The sequence below is a fragment of the Schistocerca americana genome, chromosome 6 (genome assembly GCF_021461395.2).
Source record: "Schistocerca americana isolate TAMUIC-IGC-003095 chromosome 6, iqSchAmer2.1, whole genome shotgun sequence".
Classification (NCBI taxonomy): domain Eukaryota; kingdom Metazoa; phylum Arthropoda; class Insecta; order Orthoptera; family Acrididae; genus Schistocerca; species Schistocerca americana.
This window is the reverse complement of record NC_060124.1, coordinates 470065482-470083439: the sequence shown is the minus strand read 5'-3', so window position 1 is coordinate 470083439 and position 17958 is coordinate 470065482. Positions and strand designations below refer to the sequence as shown.

Sequence of the window (17958 nt, the reverse complement as noted above, 5' to 3'; positions counted from 1 at the left end):
AACCAAAAGGGGAGGAGACGTCCCCCCAGGCGCTAAAAGAACACAAATGCAGCAAGAAACACTACAGACAAGAACAGGACAGAGGAACACCAGACAGAAAGAAACAGAAGAAAGGAGGATGGCCGGAGACTGGTTGACTGACCATGAGACAAAAAAGGGAAAGAGTCAACCATCTGACGGCACACCAGAACAGCAACAGACACAAGGACAAAAGACACAGAAAGGGAAAGGCGCAGGACCTCCCTAAATCGAACCATAAAAACGACTACTACGGATAAAATGTAAAACATTGTCAGCCATGGAGGCATCGTCGGATAAAACCAAAGCCAAAGTGCCCGGGAGATTAAAAGATTGCCGGAGTGTGCGCAGTCGAGGACACTCCAGCAAAATGTGGCCGACCGTCAGCCGGGACCCACACCGACACAAGGGGGGATCCTCCTGACGCAACAGATGGCCGTGCGTCAGGTATGTATGGCCGATGCGCAGCCGACACAGGACTACCGAGTCCCTGCGAGAAGCCTGCAGGGAGGAACGCCACACATCGGTCGTCCCCTTGACAGCCCGCAGTTTATTCGGGGCTGTCATCCCACGCCACTCAGCAGCCCACATCCCCATCAGCTTACGGCGCAACACCAGCTGCTGGTCGCGAGCCGTAAGGCCGATCTCCAAAGCCGGGGCGTCGATCGCCCCTTTGGCCAGCCTGTCTACACGTTCGTTCCCTGGGATGCCAACATGACCGGGCGTCCAAACCAAGACCACCGAACGACCAGAACGGGCAATGGCGGAAGTAAATGCACTCTCACAGTGTTGACAAATACTTGCTAAGACGCTGCCAATTCTCAGCTCTCTTACGAGACAGATATTTAGCGAAGTGCTTGTCGTGATTGTCCGATACGGTTCTTCAGAGGGGAGACGCGCGCGCACGTTTGGTTTCTTTACGGCGTTCTCCCCTGATAGTTTCTGACGTCGCCTTGTCGGCTATGTATACATCTGAGGCATTCAATTATCATTAATGCAGAATGATCCAAGTTTCTGCTTCTGGCGTGGAAGAAGGCTGTGACGCCGACATTTTATCATTTCAACGTAGGGAAAGCAAAACGGATGATTCACTGTTTCTCATTCAGCATAAAGCACGTGAGATAATTTTCCGTAACGTTCATAATCATCTCAAAATACAAAGGAAGTAAAAATACATCGAAAGCTTATTCGAATTGAATATAATGTAAGATATCAAACGCTTTGCACATCGATGTCGAATGTGTCCACGTGCAATCCTTTGCATCATACATATAGAATGTCATGATTACCACGAGAATGAAGAAATATGTTGGTAGGGATGGAAGCAAGAAGAGATGAAATCGACAAATATTCGATTCCTCATGGCATACATTTCATTTAAGATTTAAGAAGAAATAAAGCGAGATATTATTTTCGTCAACACGAAAGATATTCCGCGCATATGGATAATGAAGAAGTCTGCGTCTTCATACCTTTCCTCCTTGGAAACTGTATGCTCTATTATATGCTAAAGTAGCCTGATCATTGTTCCCGTAATGTTACCATCTTGTTTGGCCCCTTAAACGATGAACAGATTCCAAACGCATGTCTCTGCATGAAAGTAGTTGTTCGAACACTTCCTGGGTTGTTTCTTGTGTTTTTTTGCTTGGAGTTCATGAAGCAGACCGCTGTGCCTCCCGCCCCCCCCCCCCCCCCCACCCCCCCCCCCTACTTGAGGGTTAGGTCTCAAAACTAAACCGTTTTTTATCCACTGGCATAATTTATTCAGTCAGCATCAGCACAAGACTATCAAACAAAGCCTTGCATTTACAGTTGCAACACTTTAATAAGCAGCTAACCCAAGAGTAATCCGCTGTCATGGTCCGAAATTAGCAGCTCTCTGGTACTGTGGCAAAGTCCGTACTACATTTTCGATTCCGGAGCATCAGTTTATCTGGTAACACTGTGTTAAATCAACAGGAGTAGTTGCACAGTTGTGCCACCATATCTGTCCTCCCATTGTCAACTTTATATATCTCACTTCTCCTGTAGCGTTGATCACGAGGTGCCGAAGTAAATGAGTGTATTCTGCATGACGTAACATTCAGTATTCCCTTCTTTCATAGGAACTCTTCATGTGCATCGATACCAAATAGGGATGTGAAAACTCTTGCGAGTGAGAGGATGACCATTATAATCGCAACGAGAACAAGCAAATAATGAATGAAGTTTATTGCAATGCAGAATGAGAATGGCTGTGAAAATAAAAACCTATAAAAATAGGTTGATCGTTGAGTTGGCACAATGCAAATATCTTCTTAGCATTTTGCTGCTTTAGTTCTGGAAGTTTGCAGAGAAAAAGAAAAATTCGGTACTTCTCGCTAGTGCAATATAATGTTAACCAGCAACTACCCTTTCCTTAGATCATGACTCAAAGAGGTCCCCAAGTAGCTACCAAGGCAATGCTGCAATCTGTTCCCTGACATTGTTCTGATGACCGTTAATGCAGATAGTTCCGATTATGAAACACAAAACATATTGTATTGCAGGGTAGTTCCTAGGACCGTAATATTAAATTTGCGATGTAGGTGGCACATGAACGTGACGACTATCCAGATTACTCGTCAATGTGAAAAGTTAATGTTATGGGAATTGAGCATGGTCCCTCGGCACCAATACTGAAAGAGAGTGAATGAGCACAGGTATGCCAAACACTTTCAAAACGTCTTCCAAGTACCAAAAACAGTAGCAATATGAAGAAAACATTGGACAGATCAGAAAGGCCTCACTGCTATCCACAGCCTGTTTGTGTCAGCCGTAGTGGAGCTGCGCTGCCAGACGCCAACCCTAGCAGTTTGGTCCCTTAGGCATTAGAACTTAAAAAAGAGCAGTAGCGGAAGGAATTGATAAGATAAAGCTTTTGCAGAAATACTGGAACTAATGAAGAAAACATCTGTAGTTATATAAACTGAGCACTTTACTGCAGCAGTGCCTTGTTCGCACAGGAGTAAACACTGCCCTCACCATAATCGTAGCTGACGTATATGGCCACCTTTTGCATGAAGCGACCATTTTGATCTGAAATACGTTTCCTAACTCAAAACCACTCCTCCTGTGGCGATTACTCTCAATATGTGATCGATATGACGTGGGAAGTGCTTGATGACGGGGCAAGGAATCAGAGAATGAACGTACTGGTAACGTAGTTTGAGGTTCCCCGTGTCTCAACCTAAAGCCGTTCACCCTGGTGTGGTTTCTGTCAGGAAATATCGTCCTCGGAAAGTGGACAGGATGGCTTTCTCATCCTTTGAAATTGTGAGATAGCCGCATCAGCACGTTGCCAGGATAGTACACAGTTGTTCATGGGTTCGAGATTTGTTTCTCGTATATCTTTTTCTCTATTCCTCATTTACATACAATTTTGATATCATCTGACAACTGCCTGCATTGCCTTGATTAAAAATTGTATGACAAAGAAACAAATTGTTTTCATGATTAATATTCCATAGGCGCATGCAAAAATATGAACTGGGTTAAGATTTACAGATTTTATGATCTTAGTCCCCCCCATGAACCATGGACCTTGCCGTTGGTGGGGAGGCTTGCGTGCCTCAGCGATACAGATGGCCGTACCGTAGGTGTAACCACAACGGAGGGGTATCTGTTGAGAGGCCAGACAAACATGTGGTTCCTGAAGAGGGGCAGCAGCCTTTTCAGTAGTTGCAGGGGCAACAGTCTGGATGATTGACTGATCTGGCCTTGTAACATTAACCAAAACGGCCTTGCTGTGCTGGTACTGCGAACGGCTGAAAGCAAGGGGAAACTACAGCCGTAATTTTTCCCGAGGACATGCAGCTTTACTGTATGATTAAATGATGATGGCGTCCTGTTGGGTAAAATATTCCGGAGGTAAAATAGTCCCCCATTCGGATCTCCGGGAGGGGACTACTCAAGAGGACGTCGTTATCAGGAGAAAGAAAACTGGCGTTCTACGGATCGGAGCGTGGAATGTCAGATCCCTTAATCGGGCAGGTAGGTTAGAAAATTTAAAAAGGGAAATGAATAGGTTAAAGTTAGATATAGTGGGAATTAGTGAAGTTCGGTGGCAGGAGGAACAAGACTTTTGGTCAGGTGATCACAGGGTTATAAATACAAAATCAAATAGGGGTAATGCAGGAGTAGGTTTAATAATGAATAAAAAAATGGGAGTGCGGGTTACCTACTACAAACAGCATAGTGAAAGCATTATTGTGGCCAAGATAGACACAAAGCCCATGCCTACTACAGTAGTACAAGTTTATATGCAAACTAGCTCTGCAGATGATGATGAAATTGAAGAGATGTATGATGAGATAAAAGAAATTATTCAGGTAGTGAAGGGAGACGAAAATTTAATAGTCATGGGTGATTGGAATTCGGTAGTAAGAAAAGGAAGAGAAGGGAACATAGTAGGTGAATATGGATTGGGGCTAAGAAATGAAAGAGGAAGCCGTCTGGTAGAATTTTGCGCAGAGCATAACTCAATCATAGCTAACACTTGGTTCAAGAGTCATGAAGGAAGGTTGTATACATGGAAGAACCCTGGAGATACTAAAAGGTATCAGATAGATTATATAATGGTAAGACAGAGATTTAGGAACCAGGTTTTAAATTGTAAGACATTTCCAGGGGCAGATGTGGACTCTGACCACAATCTATTGGTTATGAACTGTAGATTAAAACTGAAGAAACTGCAAAAAGGTGGGAGTTTAAGGAGATGGGACCTGGATAAACTGAAAGAACCAGAGGTTGTACAGAGTTTCAGGGAGAGCATAAGGGAACAATTGATAGGAGTGGGGGAAAGAAATACAGTAGAAGAAGAATGGGTAGTTTTGAGGGATGAAATAGTGAAGGCAGCAGAGGATCAAATAGGTAAAAAGACGAGGGCTAGTAGAAACCCTTGGGTAACAGAAGAAATATTGAATTTAATTGATGAAAGGAGAAAATATAAAAATGCAGTAAATGAAGCAGGCGAAAAGGAATACAAACGTCTCAAAAATGAGATCGACAGGAAGTGCAAAATGGCTAAGCAGGGATGGCTAGAGGACAAATGTAGGGATGTAGAGGCTTGTCTCACTAGGGGTAAGATAGATACTGCCTACAGGAAAATTAAAGAGACCTTTGGAGAGAAGAGAACCACTTGTATGAATATCAAGAGCTCAGATGGCAACCCAGTTCTAAGCAAAGAAGGGAAGACAGAAAGGTGGAAGGAGTATATAGAGGGTTTATACAAGGGCGATGTACTTCAGGACAATATTATGGAAATGGAAGAGGATGTAGATGAAGATGAAATGGGAGATACGATACTGCGTGAAGAGTTTGACAGAGCACTGAAAGACCTGAGTCGAAACAAGGCCCCGGGAGTAGACAACATTCCATTAGAACTACTGACGGCCTTGGAAGAGCCAGTCCTGACAAAACTCTACCATCTGGTGAGCAAGATGTATGAGACAGGTGAAATACCCTCAGACTTCAAGAAGAATATAATAATTCCAATCCCAAAGAAAGCAGGTGTTGACAGATGTGAAAATTACCGAACTATCAGTTTAATAAGTCACAGCTGGAAAATACTAACGCGAATTCTTTACAGACGAATGGAAAAACTGGTAGAAGCGGACCTCGGGGAAGATCAGTTTGGATTCCGTAGAAATGTTGGTACACGTGAGGCAATACTAACCTTACGACTTATCTTAGAAGAAAGATTAAGAAAAGGCAAACCTACGTTTCTAGCATTTGTAGACTTAGAGAAAGCTTTTGACAATGTCGACTGGAATACTCTCTTTCACATTCTGAAGGTGGCAGGGGTAAACTACAGGGAGCGAAAGGCTATTTACAATTTGTACAGAAACCAGATGGCAGTTATAAGAGTCGAGGGGCATGAAAGGGAAGCAGTGGTTGGGAAAGGAGTGAGACAGGGTTGTAGCCTCTCCCCGAAGTTATTCAATCTGTATATTGATCAAGCAGTAAAGGAAACAAAAGAAAAATTCGGAGTAGGTTTTAAAATCCATGGAGAAGAAATAAAAACGTTGAGGTTCGCCGATGACATTGTAATTCTGTCAGAGACAGCAAAGGACTTGGAAGAGCAGTTGAACGGAATGGACAATGTCTTGAAAGGAGGATATAAGATGAACATCAACAATAGCAAAACGAGGATAATGGAAGGTAGTGGAATTAAATCGGGTGATGCTGAGGGAATTAGATTAGGAAATGAGACACTTAAAGTTGTAAAGGAGGTTTGCTATTTAGGGAGTAAAATAACTGATGATGGTCGAAGTAGAGAGGATATAAAATGTAGACTGGCAATGGCAAGGAAATCGTTTCTGAAGAAGAGAAATTTGTTAACATCGAGTATAGATTTAAATGTCAGGAAGTCGTTTCTGAAAGTATTTGTATGGAGTGTAGCCATGCATGGAAGTGAAACATGGACGATAACTAGTATGGACAAGAAGAGAATAGAAGCTTTCGAAATGTGGTGCTACAGAAGAATGCTGAAGATAAGGTGGGTAGATCACGTTACTAATGAGGAGGTATTGAATAGGATTGGGGAGAAGAGAAGTTTGTGGCACAACTTGACTAGAAGAAGGGATCGGTTGGTAGGACATGTTTTGAGGCATCAAGGGACCACAAATTTAGCATTGGAGGGCAGCGTGGAGGGTAAAAATCGTAGAGGGAGACCAAGAGATGAATACACTAAGCAGATTCAGAAGGATGTAGGTTGCAGTAGGTATTGGGAGATGAAGAAGCTTGCACAGGATAGAGTAGCATGGAGAGCTGCATCAAACCAGTCTCAGGACTGAAGACCATAACAACAACAACATGATCTTAGTCATAACAGCAACGTTGCATACACGAATTGTCCTTGATCAATGAGCATTACATGAAGATACGTTCTCGTAGTCGTATTTAGTTCTCACTAATGCGAAGGGAAGACTTATTTCATTACATTCCTGAAATCAGCTGTTTATCTCAACTGTAGGCGTTTACGCCAAGCGCGGGGCCGCGTAGACACGAGGTGTGATCAGACAACGTCAGCGGGCACAGTCGCCTTCGGTAAATGCAACACATTGAGCGAACGAGCACGTGTAAAGTCCGTGGAGAATATCTCGCTACAAAACAGACTTGTTTCTTCTATATATCTTTGTCAGTGGAAAGATATAAAAAAGAAATGCATAGTGAAGGCTAGCAATCGTTTTGAATAAGCGAAGCAAATTAGCTTTACAACCATGCAACAGAGTGTAACAGTTCAACAGACTGCTGCACTGTATTGATCAACTTACACCCCACCTCATCATTACCAAAGCATAGGAGGACGGTATATTCTGAAATAAGGCCTACCTGCGTGTTATAACTGGCGCCTTAAACTATATTACCATTCACTCTGTATTCTGATCTCCGTCCCAGCATCCTCCCCTTGTCAATGTAGATTCTTGTCAACAGCTATTAGCAAAGTATTTTGGAATGTTGAATTCTCCGAATAATTTATAAACCTGTAGCTTACACTACAGAGCCATTGCAGTTGTCGAATTTTTTCACAGTACGGAAATTATGTTTTCATAGTATTAGTCGGAAGTATTTAATTTCTGTGTTAATGGATGATCATTTCTTTACAGGACCATAGCCCGATTCATAATAGCAGAGCCGTGCAGAACTGGCTCCAAGGTCAGCAGAGAATAAAACTTCTTCCTTCCGTGCCAAAATCACCGGACCTCAACCCCATTGAAAATGTGTGGGCGGCGGTTACGGGTTCGTTACCACCTGGGTCAAGGAATTCAGAAACTCTGTGGGAAAATATAGAGAATACATGGTGGGAGATAAATGATCATCACAATCTCTCTCACTTCGCCGACGCCTTCGAACAATTATAGAAAACGAGGGAGGATGGGTAGGGTATAGAAAGAAAAATAAAGGCCAAACCAGTTGTGAGGGCCTAAAGTGTTCCGGAAACCTACTGAAGCTAAATGGTCCCTGTGTATTCTCATTAAATGTGTCACTGCGTGGATGTTACACATAGTAACTAATAATTAAATTCTTTACTTAAAGAAATAAACAAATGTATGCGCAACGGATAAATCTTTGATTTTGAAATGTTAACCCCAAATTTCGTACACTGCTAATCACCCGACTGTTTTTCAAGAAAATGCGTAAGTAACTGGAATTGTAATTGGGCCTGCATAATAACTCCTCCTCCGTTCTGTTAGCTATTTCTTCTCTTTTTTTTCATTCTGTCTTACTTTCATCTCTCAAAACATACTAACGGTATTACCAGTAACATACAGGATAAAATTGCCTAACAGCTGATCTTGTAACAGCACATATAAAGATATTTCTACTTCCTATGGTCTCTTACGAAGATAAACTCACCCACGGGAAGGAATGAAGGATAGCCCACAATGCTTGATTCATTACGTCACAGCAACACACTATCACTCTTAATACCATTGGGCAAAGCAATGATGGTATTCTGTAACTTCTTCAATCACTGTCTGATCCTAAAAACACCTCTCATTTATTGACGTGCCTCGACGTTAACTAACTCTCGTGTGGTTGGAAAGTTCGCGCGGTCGCGACTCCGAAATTTACGTTCCCCTCATATTCGTGCGCGGCACGTTATTGCAACTGAAAAAAAAACATCCACGAGTTACCTATACTGATTTCATAATTATACCTCTGAACCATTAAATAATATACCATCCAGAACCACCAGTCCAAAAGATACTTAAATACACACACAGAACATTTCACAATACTTACAGTTCTTGTATAGCGTGCGTAGTAGGACTACACGAATTACTATTACGCTGTTTCCCCATTATTAAATTCAGGAAAGCGATCTCACTGATTCCCACGAATCTTTCAAATCCCGTTGTTCTAAGAATCAGCTTCACACGTAAATTTCTACTGACTCATTTCACAAAAGGTGACTTCTTAATCTTTCATGTTAAATTAGCAACCTTGCCTTTATCCATGAATTTCAGAAACTCGTCAAATTACAAATTGAAACACACGAAAGCTACAAATGACTTCTTTGAAAACTAATTCTTTCAAATCAAAATTAAGAGCATTACTTTCTACCATGAATTTCTGTTAGCAGCTCGATCAGTTAAAGCCACGAGATAGTATTTTCCTACACTTCCAGATCAGATTTTGAAACAAACTAACCAAAATCATAAATGTAAATTGACCATTACTAAAAAGAATTATGGTAAATCAACACATTCCTACTTATGAAGTAATGGTTCCTAGCACTCAGTCATCCACTCTTCATCATTTTCTTCATCAGGCCTTTGTGGTCAGTGCCAGGTCTTTAGGCTATAATGGTTCGTCACAAGCATCCTATTTGCGTCGTACCTTCCTTACAATTGAATTCTAACACTTTACCGTTCGCCGGATTACTCAAACTAAATATCAAATTCCGTTAACTTTCAAGTTACTTTTGCGGTCGCGACATAGTATTCTCACATTCGCCTACCATCGAATGTAGTGAGGTGATTTGATTTCGACCCAGTCTGTAAAATTAATTTCTGGCCATACATATTTCAAGGACGAAACGTATGAAGACGCAGACTTCCTGGTTGTCCTTATGTGCGGCATATCTTGAAGATTAATGTAATATAGTACCCAACTACTAATCGGGGCGTCTGTGTCCGTTGCTTTCGAGCGAGAATGGAAATCGTAGAAATTTTCTGTGGAGCAACATTTAATAATAAAGCGTTTTAAATTATCAAAAGCGATGAGCGGTAGCAGGCGCTTTCGATACAGAACGGGTCGCCACGGCCGCTGCCTGTAGCCAGCAAATGGATCCCGGAGCTTTGCCGCATACGGCGACCAGAAATATGCCGCAGAATTGTTACTGGATAAAATGTTGTTATCGGTGTGTCAGAAAGTGAAATAGATTGAATCTGCGCTACCATTACGTTCACGTCTTCAGCATTCAGAGAGAAGAGGCTATAACATGCGCCTTCTTCGGCGAGCTTCAATGCCCCACTTTTTTGTTTTTTGTTTTGTTTTTAATGGGTTATGAAACTGAATTGCATCTTGAAGACAATGTTAGAAAATTGTAAACTGTAATCCGAATTGATTACGGTGAAAATAACTCTCTCTATAATACTATTGACTGCATTAACGGAACGCAAAATATTCTTCCATTAGAATTTAAACAAAAGTGAGAGAGAAGCAAAAATAAAAAGTAAGATAGGAAATTAAACTTCTTCAGTGATGCACATCTCTTGCATGAGAATAGTTTTTCCTTACTATTCTTGTGCTGTGGCATGGCTCCTGTTACTTCTTGGGAAAACTTGCTTTTTCGGGGTTCTGTTGAGGCCTTCACGGCTACCGTATCGGTCCCGGGACACACGAAGTCCCCACTGTACTTCACCCTCAACAGCAATCCCCTACTTTGGCAGTCTATCTTGTTCGGTCGATTTCATATTATTTAGGTATTAACCGATGCCTTGTTTCTTAAACAAAATTTGCATCATATTTCCGAACTTCTTTTTATGGTCTTTGTTCCGGTATATTTTGAAGTATTCGTCTTTCATATATTCTCGATATTCTTGTAGATTATCATTGCCTTTGTTGCTAACAACATAATTGACAGAATTACCAAATAGCCACAAGATGACATTGTTTTTTTGTGGTGGAAAGGGAATTTCTTCTGGGAAGAGTATACCGTTTAATGTGATTTCTCTTCCATCGGTCCGTTTGAGAAAAGCGACTTGCAATACAATGTCATTCCAAATATTCTTGTATCCATTACAGATGAAGCGATGCTTAAAGGAGTCCAAATTATGACATTTTTGGCACACATTGGTTGCTTGTAGTCCTATTGAATACAGTTTTTCATTGGTACTAATAATGTTGTTGACAACTCTGTACCATGACGCTTGCACTTCCGTAGTCAGTGTTTTGTTATTTATATTAGTCCATATTTTTTCTCAGTTTTTGTTGGGATACTTCAGATCCATTTTATTTTGGTTTTTGCGTGATCGTAACTTCTCTAATATATATTTACTTGTCCTCTTATTTTTGTCTGTTAAAATGCATGTCAAGTAGCTTAATTCTGCATAAAAATCCTTAATATGCTTCAGGTTGTAATTTATGTTGTGAACATCTACTGGCGACTGCATGCTTCCGGGTTTGAGAAGGTCAAATAGAGCGGCAGTTATGCTGTTCAGCTGTGTCTCTATAAGTTGTAGCGTTCTTTTAATGAAGAGGGCAGTGTTTTTCCTCCGAACGTCTGTCAGCCCTAGGCCTCCGTTTTCGGGTCTCGATGTAGTCGTTCCTACTGCTACTCTAAAAATATGGCCTTTCCATATGTATCGACAGATTGTGCTCATTATAGATTTCACTATGTCTGGAGGTGTTGGTAAAATCTGAGCGACATATGCAGCTTTCGAAAGAACTGCACAGTTTATTAGTTTAATTCTTTCCTTGATATTTAAGTCTCTCGTTTCATGCAGTATTAAGCTGCCTCTGATTTTTCCTAACGCCTGTTTCCAATTAGCAGATGTTGTTCTTAATGGGCAACTGTAAAAAGTTATGCCCAAAGCAGTGTGACGCTCCACCCTGTTTGCCCACGGTAGCTGCACATTGTCAAGACCCTGTAAATTTAAAAAGGAACTTTTCATTTCATTTATCCTCGCACCAGTGGCCGTGCTATAAAGCAATAACTTGTCTGTTAGCTGGGCACAGTCATCATCGCTCCTTACTAGAACTCCCACATCGTCAGCGTATGCATTTGTAACCGTCTTCAGCCCAGCTATTGTCACGCCTTCTAAGGTTGTGTTCAAAAGCCGTAAAAGGGGCTCCAGAGAAACCACATAAAACAACATGGACAGGGGACTTCCCTGAGGAACTCCACTAGATATCAATACTTCATTAGTATATTGTCCATTGATCGAGATTTTGGTTCGTATGCCTCTGACGATGTTCATTAAAACCGCTAAGTTGCCATCATTGAAACCTATGTGTTTCAAGATTCTGAACAGATATCCGTAGTTGACTTTGTCAAACGCTTTAGCAAAATCAATGAAGGCAATGCCTCCATTCGCTAACGATGATGAGAAAATAGAAATAATGTCTCGATATTCGCATACAGTCTTAAAAATGGTACGTCGAGGGAGACACGTCTGGTGGCATCCAATGACTTTTTCTAAAATCGGTATCATTCGTTCTTTAATTACACGTGCAACTACCTTGTAATCTGAGTTCATTAGACTGATCGGCCTCATTTTAGTAATATCTTTCGTGTCCGTACTCCTTCCCTTTGGAAGTGGTACAGTTACACTTTCCTTGAAAGCAGCAGGAATTTCCTCTCTCCTCAAAACGTCATTAACTACTTCCGTGAATTGGGAACCTATTAGGTGCCAAAAGGTCCTATAAAACTCCACAGGCAGGCCGTCTGGGCCTGGAGACTTACGTGAAGGTGAAGATATGAGTATATCAAAAACCTCGTCATTCGTAATTTCTAACGTTAAACCTCTGTTCTCCTCCTCTGTACCAACTGCCTCTATTCCGGAGTTCTGTAAAATCTCTTGTACTGAGTTGTCGTCAGTAGCATTTCCAGAATATAATTGCTGAAAAAATCTATGTGCTTCAGTTAAGATATCCCTTTGTTCTGTCAGGACTCTGTTATCTTCCGTTCTGAGGCTGGCAATAAAATTTCTTCTTCTGTTTTTTGTGTGTTGTATCAAGTGGTAGATGGAGGTGTTTTCTGCCTCCACCGTCGTCCTAGTGTGTGATTTGACTTGTAATCCCTGCAGTTCTTGCGAGAAGTTAAAATTTGGTCGCTGATCCTTTTTATTTAAAACGCAATTAAAATCTCCATCAATGACAATTTCTGCAGGGTTTTCTTGGAGTGGAAATAAAATGTTACTTTTAAAAAAGGCTGCCCTCTCTCGTCTCGCATTGTTGCCTGAAGGTGCGTATAGGTTTATAAAAGTGGTGTTAAAAATTTTGCAGCTAATTCCCATCTCCGACTCCAAAAGGCACACGTTTGTCATCTCGATCCCTTCTTTAGCAAGGATGGCTGTTCCACACGCGTTTTCTGGAGCCACATTCAACGCCTCTTTGTACCCTGAAACATACAATTTGACATTAACTTCCTGCAGGAAGGCGATATCTGTATCTGACTGATACAGAAAGTCCTTCAGTGCAGCTACCTTTGCTTGAGTCTGAATTTTGTTTATGTTTAAGGTGGTAACTTCGGGTTAGATATATATAGTGTTATTTTATTTTACTTTTATTCCATTGGCGGTTTTCCTTCTTTTTTCTTTTTTTCTTTCTTCTTAGAGTTCGCTGTGACAATTTTTAATAAAAAAATTCTTCCTCAGAAACCCCTTCCGCCCCCATTGCATCGGTCTGATCCTCCTTTTCGTCCGCCCAGTTAAATCGTGGCCCGGTGATGTCGTGTCCATGTCCTTGTCCAAGTCTGGTTTCATTGTCCATATCTGATGTCGTATTGTCATGCAAGGGTTCATATGTTCCGTGTGGCGTGTCAGCCCGTCCTTGTCCCTTGTTCCGATCCGAAGACTCGCCGACCGCTTCCTTTTGTGTATCTTCGTCCTTTTCGGTCTCCTGTATCTTCCTCAGCCGCTCTCTTAAAGGAGGGGCCAAATTCTCTGCAGCTTGATGTGCTCTGTGTCTCTTTTTATTTTTTAATGATTTCGGTGAAATCGTCGGTGAAACCTTTGGTGAACCTTTTGGCGACTCCATGGAAGGTCGAGGAGAAGTCACCTGTCCCGCCTTCGTGGCGGAAGATTTTTGAGCTCCATTAATTTCAGTCGGCCGTTGCTGCTGTTTCTACGACACGTGAGACGGGTGGTGTCATTGGTTCGTCTTCTTGCGCCCCTCCTTTTCCTTTGACGTTTCCTGAACCTGTCTGTGGTGTCCTGTCATCTGTGTGGTTGCCAGTTTTCTGTTGTATCACTTCCTCTTTATGTCCATCCACTGTAGTTCCCTCTGGGATGCTGGCCCTTTCGTGTGTAACTACCGCTTCGTACTCTACCATGTCTACATCAGGTATTATCGATGAAGCTTGTCGCTCGTTGGAACAGTTGTCAGACTCAGAGGGCAAGCGCAGTGCGTCCTCAGTGACGTCATTACTGGCCAGATTCTGATTGTCATCATTAGTCAACTCCGCGGTGCTTCCCGTTTCCGTGCGCGCGTCGGAAGGTCCCGCCTGCTCGGCCATATTCTGTTGATAGGGGGCCCGGCTAGCTGCTAGCTTGCATGCTAACAACCTGTCCTGGGACAGCCGCCTCGTTAGTCGGTAACTGAGGAACACGCCTTCTACTGCACTCACTTCTGACGTGCCCTGTGGCGTTACATAACGCACAAGTCCGTGGCTGCCCATCATAAATTATGAGAGCGCGATGGCCACAAATATTCAAGTAAGATGGGATATGTCGTAAGAGCTCAATCTTAATCTGTCTAACTCCATTCAAAACCGGACACATGTATTGCTCCGACCATTTTTCTGCAATATTAGATATAACCCTACCATAGGGCTGAAGAGCGGCATTGATTGCTCCGGCAGGGACCTCGAACGGCAGTTCGAAAACTCTCACTGTTCGAGTGCCTAGCCCAGCATGGGAAACAAGAACGTCACTAACGGTTCCGTCTGCATGATTAAATTTCATTTTGCCACCACACTTGTCAACTATCGAGGAGCATAAATCAGAGGAAATCAATTTAAAAAAGACAGAATTGGAAACAAAAGAAAGATGAACGCCAATAATTTCGTCTCCTGTGATCTTAACTGTTTCTGAAAACCACCTTTTGATCTCAAAAGCCTTTGGTCTTTTACAGGTCCAATCAAAAGTGAATCTAACCGTATCTCTTCTTTCACAGTTAATTTCGTTCATTTTGTCATTTTAAATCACTGAAAGATGCAAAGTAAACAAAGCACTCTACTGACCTTCGTAACAGCCACAAAGCCGCTGTTTACGCCAGCCCTCCTAGCGCTGCCGCCTTACGTCCGTCCGGCTCGGCGGCCGAGCAGCGAATGCTAGACCACGAGCGTATATATGCTACCTTTTGACTAACATGGGACAAGACTTCCTCCAGGAAGTGCCGCAGTCTACAGTGTTGCCAGATTGTGCAGATAACCGGACTTAGAGAATTAGCGAGTTGGCCAGTTTATTTGTCCCACGTCGCGATCGGCGCGGACTTAGCCTCTGCAGCGGCCGGCCGCCGGTCGAGTTTTATGTCAAGGAGTGTATATTACACTTATTCGACCCCTGATGACGTACGCAGCCCCTGTCTCGGGATACGCTGCGCCCATACGCCTGCGCCGTCTGCAGCTCATACAGAACAAAGTAATCAAAATCATAAGCAACGCTCCGCGCTACCACACGCATCGCAGACCTTCACCGGGAATATCGGCTAGATACCATCTTGCAGGTATTCCAAAAACTCTCCACACGACTGTACAATAACACGAGACACTCGCGCAACCCGTTTATCCTTCCTCTGGGTGACTACGACCACAACCATAGATGAAAGCATAACAGACCAAAGACACTACTGGCAAGTAACTAAACATCTATGGTCCATAGCACGCTAACACGACAGTACTGGCGAGCCCCTGCAACACAGCTTCTACTAGTAACCCCAGATGCTCGACCCGCCGAAAAACAGGCAACCGCATGGAAACCGTACTGTACACAGCACGCAAACCAGCCATACATACCCCCTACACTGTCTGTGAGCCGATCTATGACCGATCGCCCACTAATGTACAACGACCTTGAACTGTTGCAGGGACGCAGCAACTGCAGCAAGCCCCGCGACGAGCCTCCGCAATGACAAAGGTAACGATGCACGATACCTCGCACTAACATAACCACACCTTGCATGCACTGTCGCAGATAGCAAGCCGCTACTGCCCTTACTACCGGTCCTACTGTTGCAGAGGTTTTTTTTTCCTTGGCGCTTGCCTTGGCACTTTTTTTTCCTCTGCCCTTACAACCGCTACCCTTCGATCGCTTTCGTCCACCTTCTATCTCCTGATGGACCATGTTAATGAGTAACCTTACCCAGACGCATGGATAACATCACAGCCCGCATCCTGTGACTCCTGATTAAAAAAAAAAAAAAAAAAAAAAAAAAAACTAACATGTTATACGGAGGTGACAGTAGAACTTTTGGTTTGGTCACCACGTTGGTGTGGGCGTGGAGGGGCCCCGTCCCTTTCTAAAAAAAAAAAAAAAAAAAAAACACACACACACTGTTACCTCTGATCTATTATGAAGTGTCAAGTGTGTGGACGATTGTGATGGGTGCTTGTACAACGTGTAGCGTCAGGTCTGCAGCACCACAAGCATACTCACAAGGGAACCTCCCCATCGCACCCCCCTCAGATTTAGTTATAAGTTGGCACAGGGGATAGGAGGAGGAGGAGATTAGTGTTTAACGTCCCATCGACAACGAGGTCATTAGAGACGGAGCACAAGCTCGGGTTAGGGAAGGATGGGGAAGGAAATCAGCCGTGCCCTTTCAAAGGAACCATCCCGGCATTTGCCTGAAGTGATATAGGGAAATCACGGAAAACCTAAATCAGGATGGCCAGACGCGGGATTGAACCGTCGTCCTTCCGAATGCGAGTCTAGTGTGCTAACCACTGCGCCACCTCGCTCGGTGGGGGATAGGCCTTGAAAAACTGAACACAGATCAATCGAGAAAACAGGAAGAAGTTGTGTGGAAATATGAAAAAAATAAGCAAAATATACACACTGAGTAGTCCTTGCGCAAGATAGGCAACATTAAGGATAGCGTGAGCTCTGGAGCGCCGTGGTCACGTGGTTAGCGTGAGCAGCTGCGCAACGAGAGGTCCTTGGTTCAAGTCTTCCCCCGAGTGAAAAGTTTAATTTTTTATTTTCAGACAATTATTATCTGTCCGTCCGTCCGTCCGATGTGAGGTAAGTGCGCCGTAGTATGGGGACGCTACACCTAAACAAACATCGAAACACACGACGTCAGTCGACTACAGCGCACGGACGAGGGAGTAATCCTGCTAACGACTGTGAAACTGTTGCATTCATTTGTTGCAGTTTATGTGACAAACTCTTATGTTTTCATGACTTTTTTGGGAGTGATTATCACATCCACAAGAATACCCACGTCGGGCAAGGTAGAAGAATCTTTTTACCCATTCGCCAAGTTTACAAGTTAGGTGGGTCGACAACATATTCCTGTCATGTGACGCACATGCCGTCACCAGTGTCGTATTGAATATATCAGACGTGTTTTCCTGTGGAGGAATCGGTTGACCTATGACCTTGCGATCAAATGTTTTCGGTTCCCATTGGAGAGGCACGTCCTTTCGTCCACTAATCGCACGGTTTTGGGATGCGGTCGCAAAACACAGAAACTAAAGTTATTACAGTGAACAGAGACGTCAATGAACGAACGGACGGATCATAACTTTGCGAAAATAAAGAAACTAAACTTGACACTCGAGGGAAGACTTGAACCAAGGACCTCTCGTTGCGCAGCTGCTCACGCTAACCACGGGACCACGGCGCTCCTGAGCTCACCGTCTCCTTGATGTTGGCTATCTTGCACATCAACTACTCAGTTTGTATATTTTGATTATTTTTTTCATATTTCCACACAACTTCTTCCTGTTTTCTCGATTGATCTGTGTTCAGTTTTTCAAGGCCTATCCCCTGTGCCAGCTTATAACTAAATCTGAGGGGGGTGCGATGGGGAGGTTCCCTTGTCAGAAGTCGGGTGCGAGGTATTGGCCTAGTAGCACAGCTCACCTTCAGCCCTGCTCTGCTCTTGAACGATTAGAGCACGCGAATTCCGAGACAATCGCCAATTTCCTGGCTTTAACTGTGATCGAACCTTGTTCCTCTATATAGCAGTGGCAAACAAAATCAGCGCAAAATGCTGGGCATGCTCCGGCCACAGTTTCCT

General features: G+C 43.2%; 1 protein-coding gene across 2 annotated transcripts in view; it reads right to left on the bottom strand.

Annotated features, from left to right (window-relative positions):
- LOC124619451 (loricrin-like) overlaps positions 1-17958 on the bottom strand; it is a 202699-nt gene that overhangs the window by 160518 nt on the left and 24223 nt on the right. Inside the window, exon 1 of one of the 2 annotated variants that reach the window (XM_047145842.1) lies at positions 14954-15028. The exons of the other annotated variant lie outside the window; for it this stretch is intronic. The gene's annotated coding sequence lies outside the window, so the exon portion shown is untranslated. Of the gene's footprint in view, positions 1-14953; positions 15029-17958 lie in introns of those variants that run through there. 2 annotated transcript variants of the gene reach the window in all.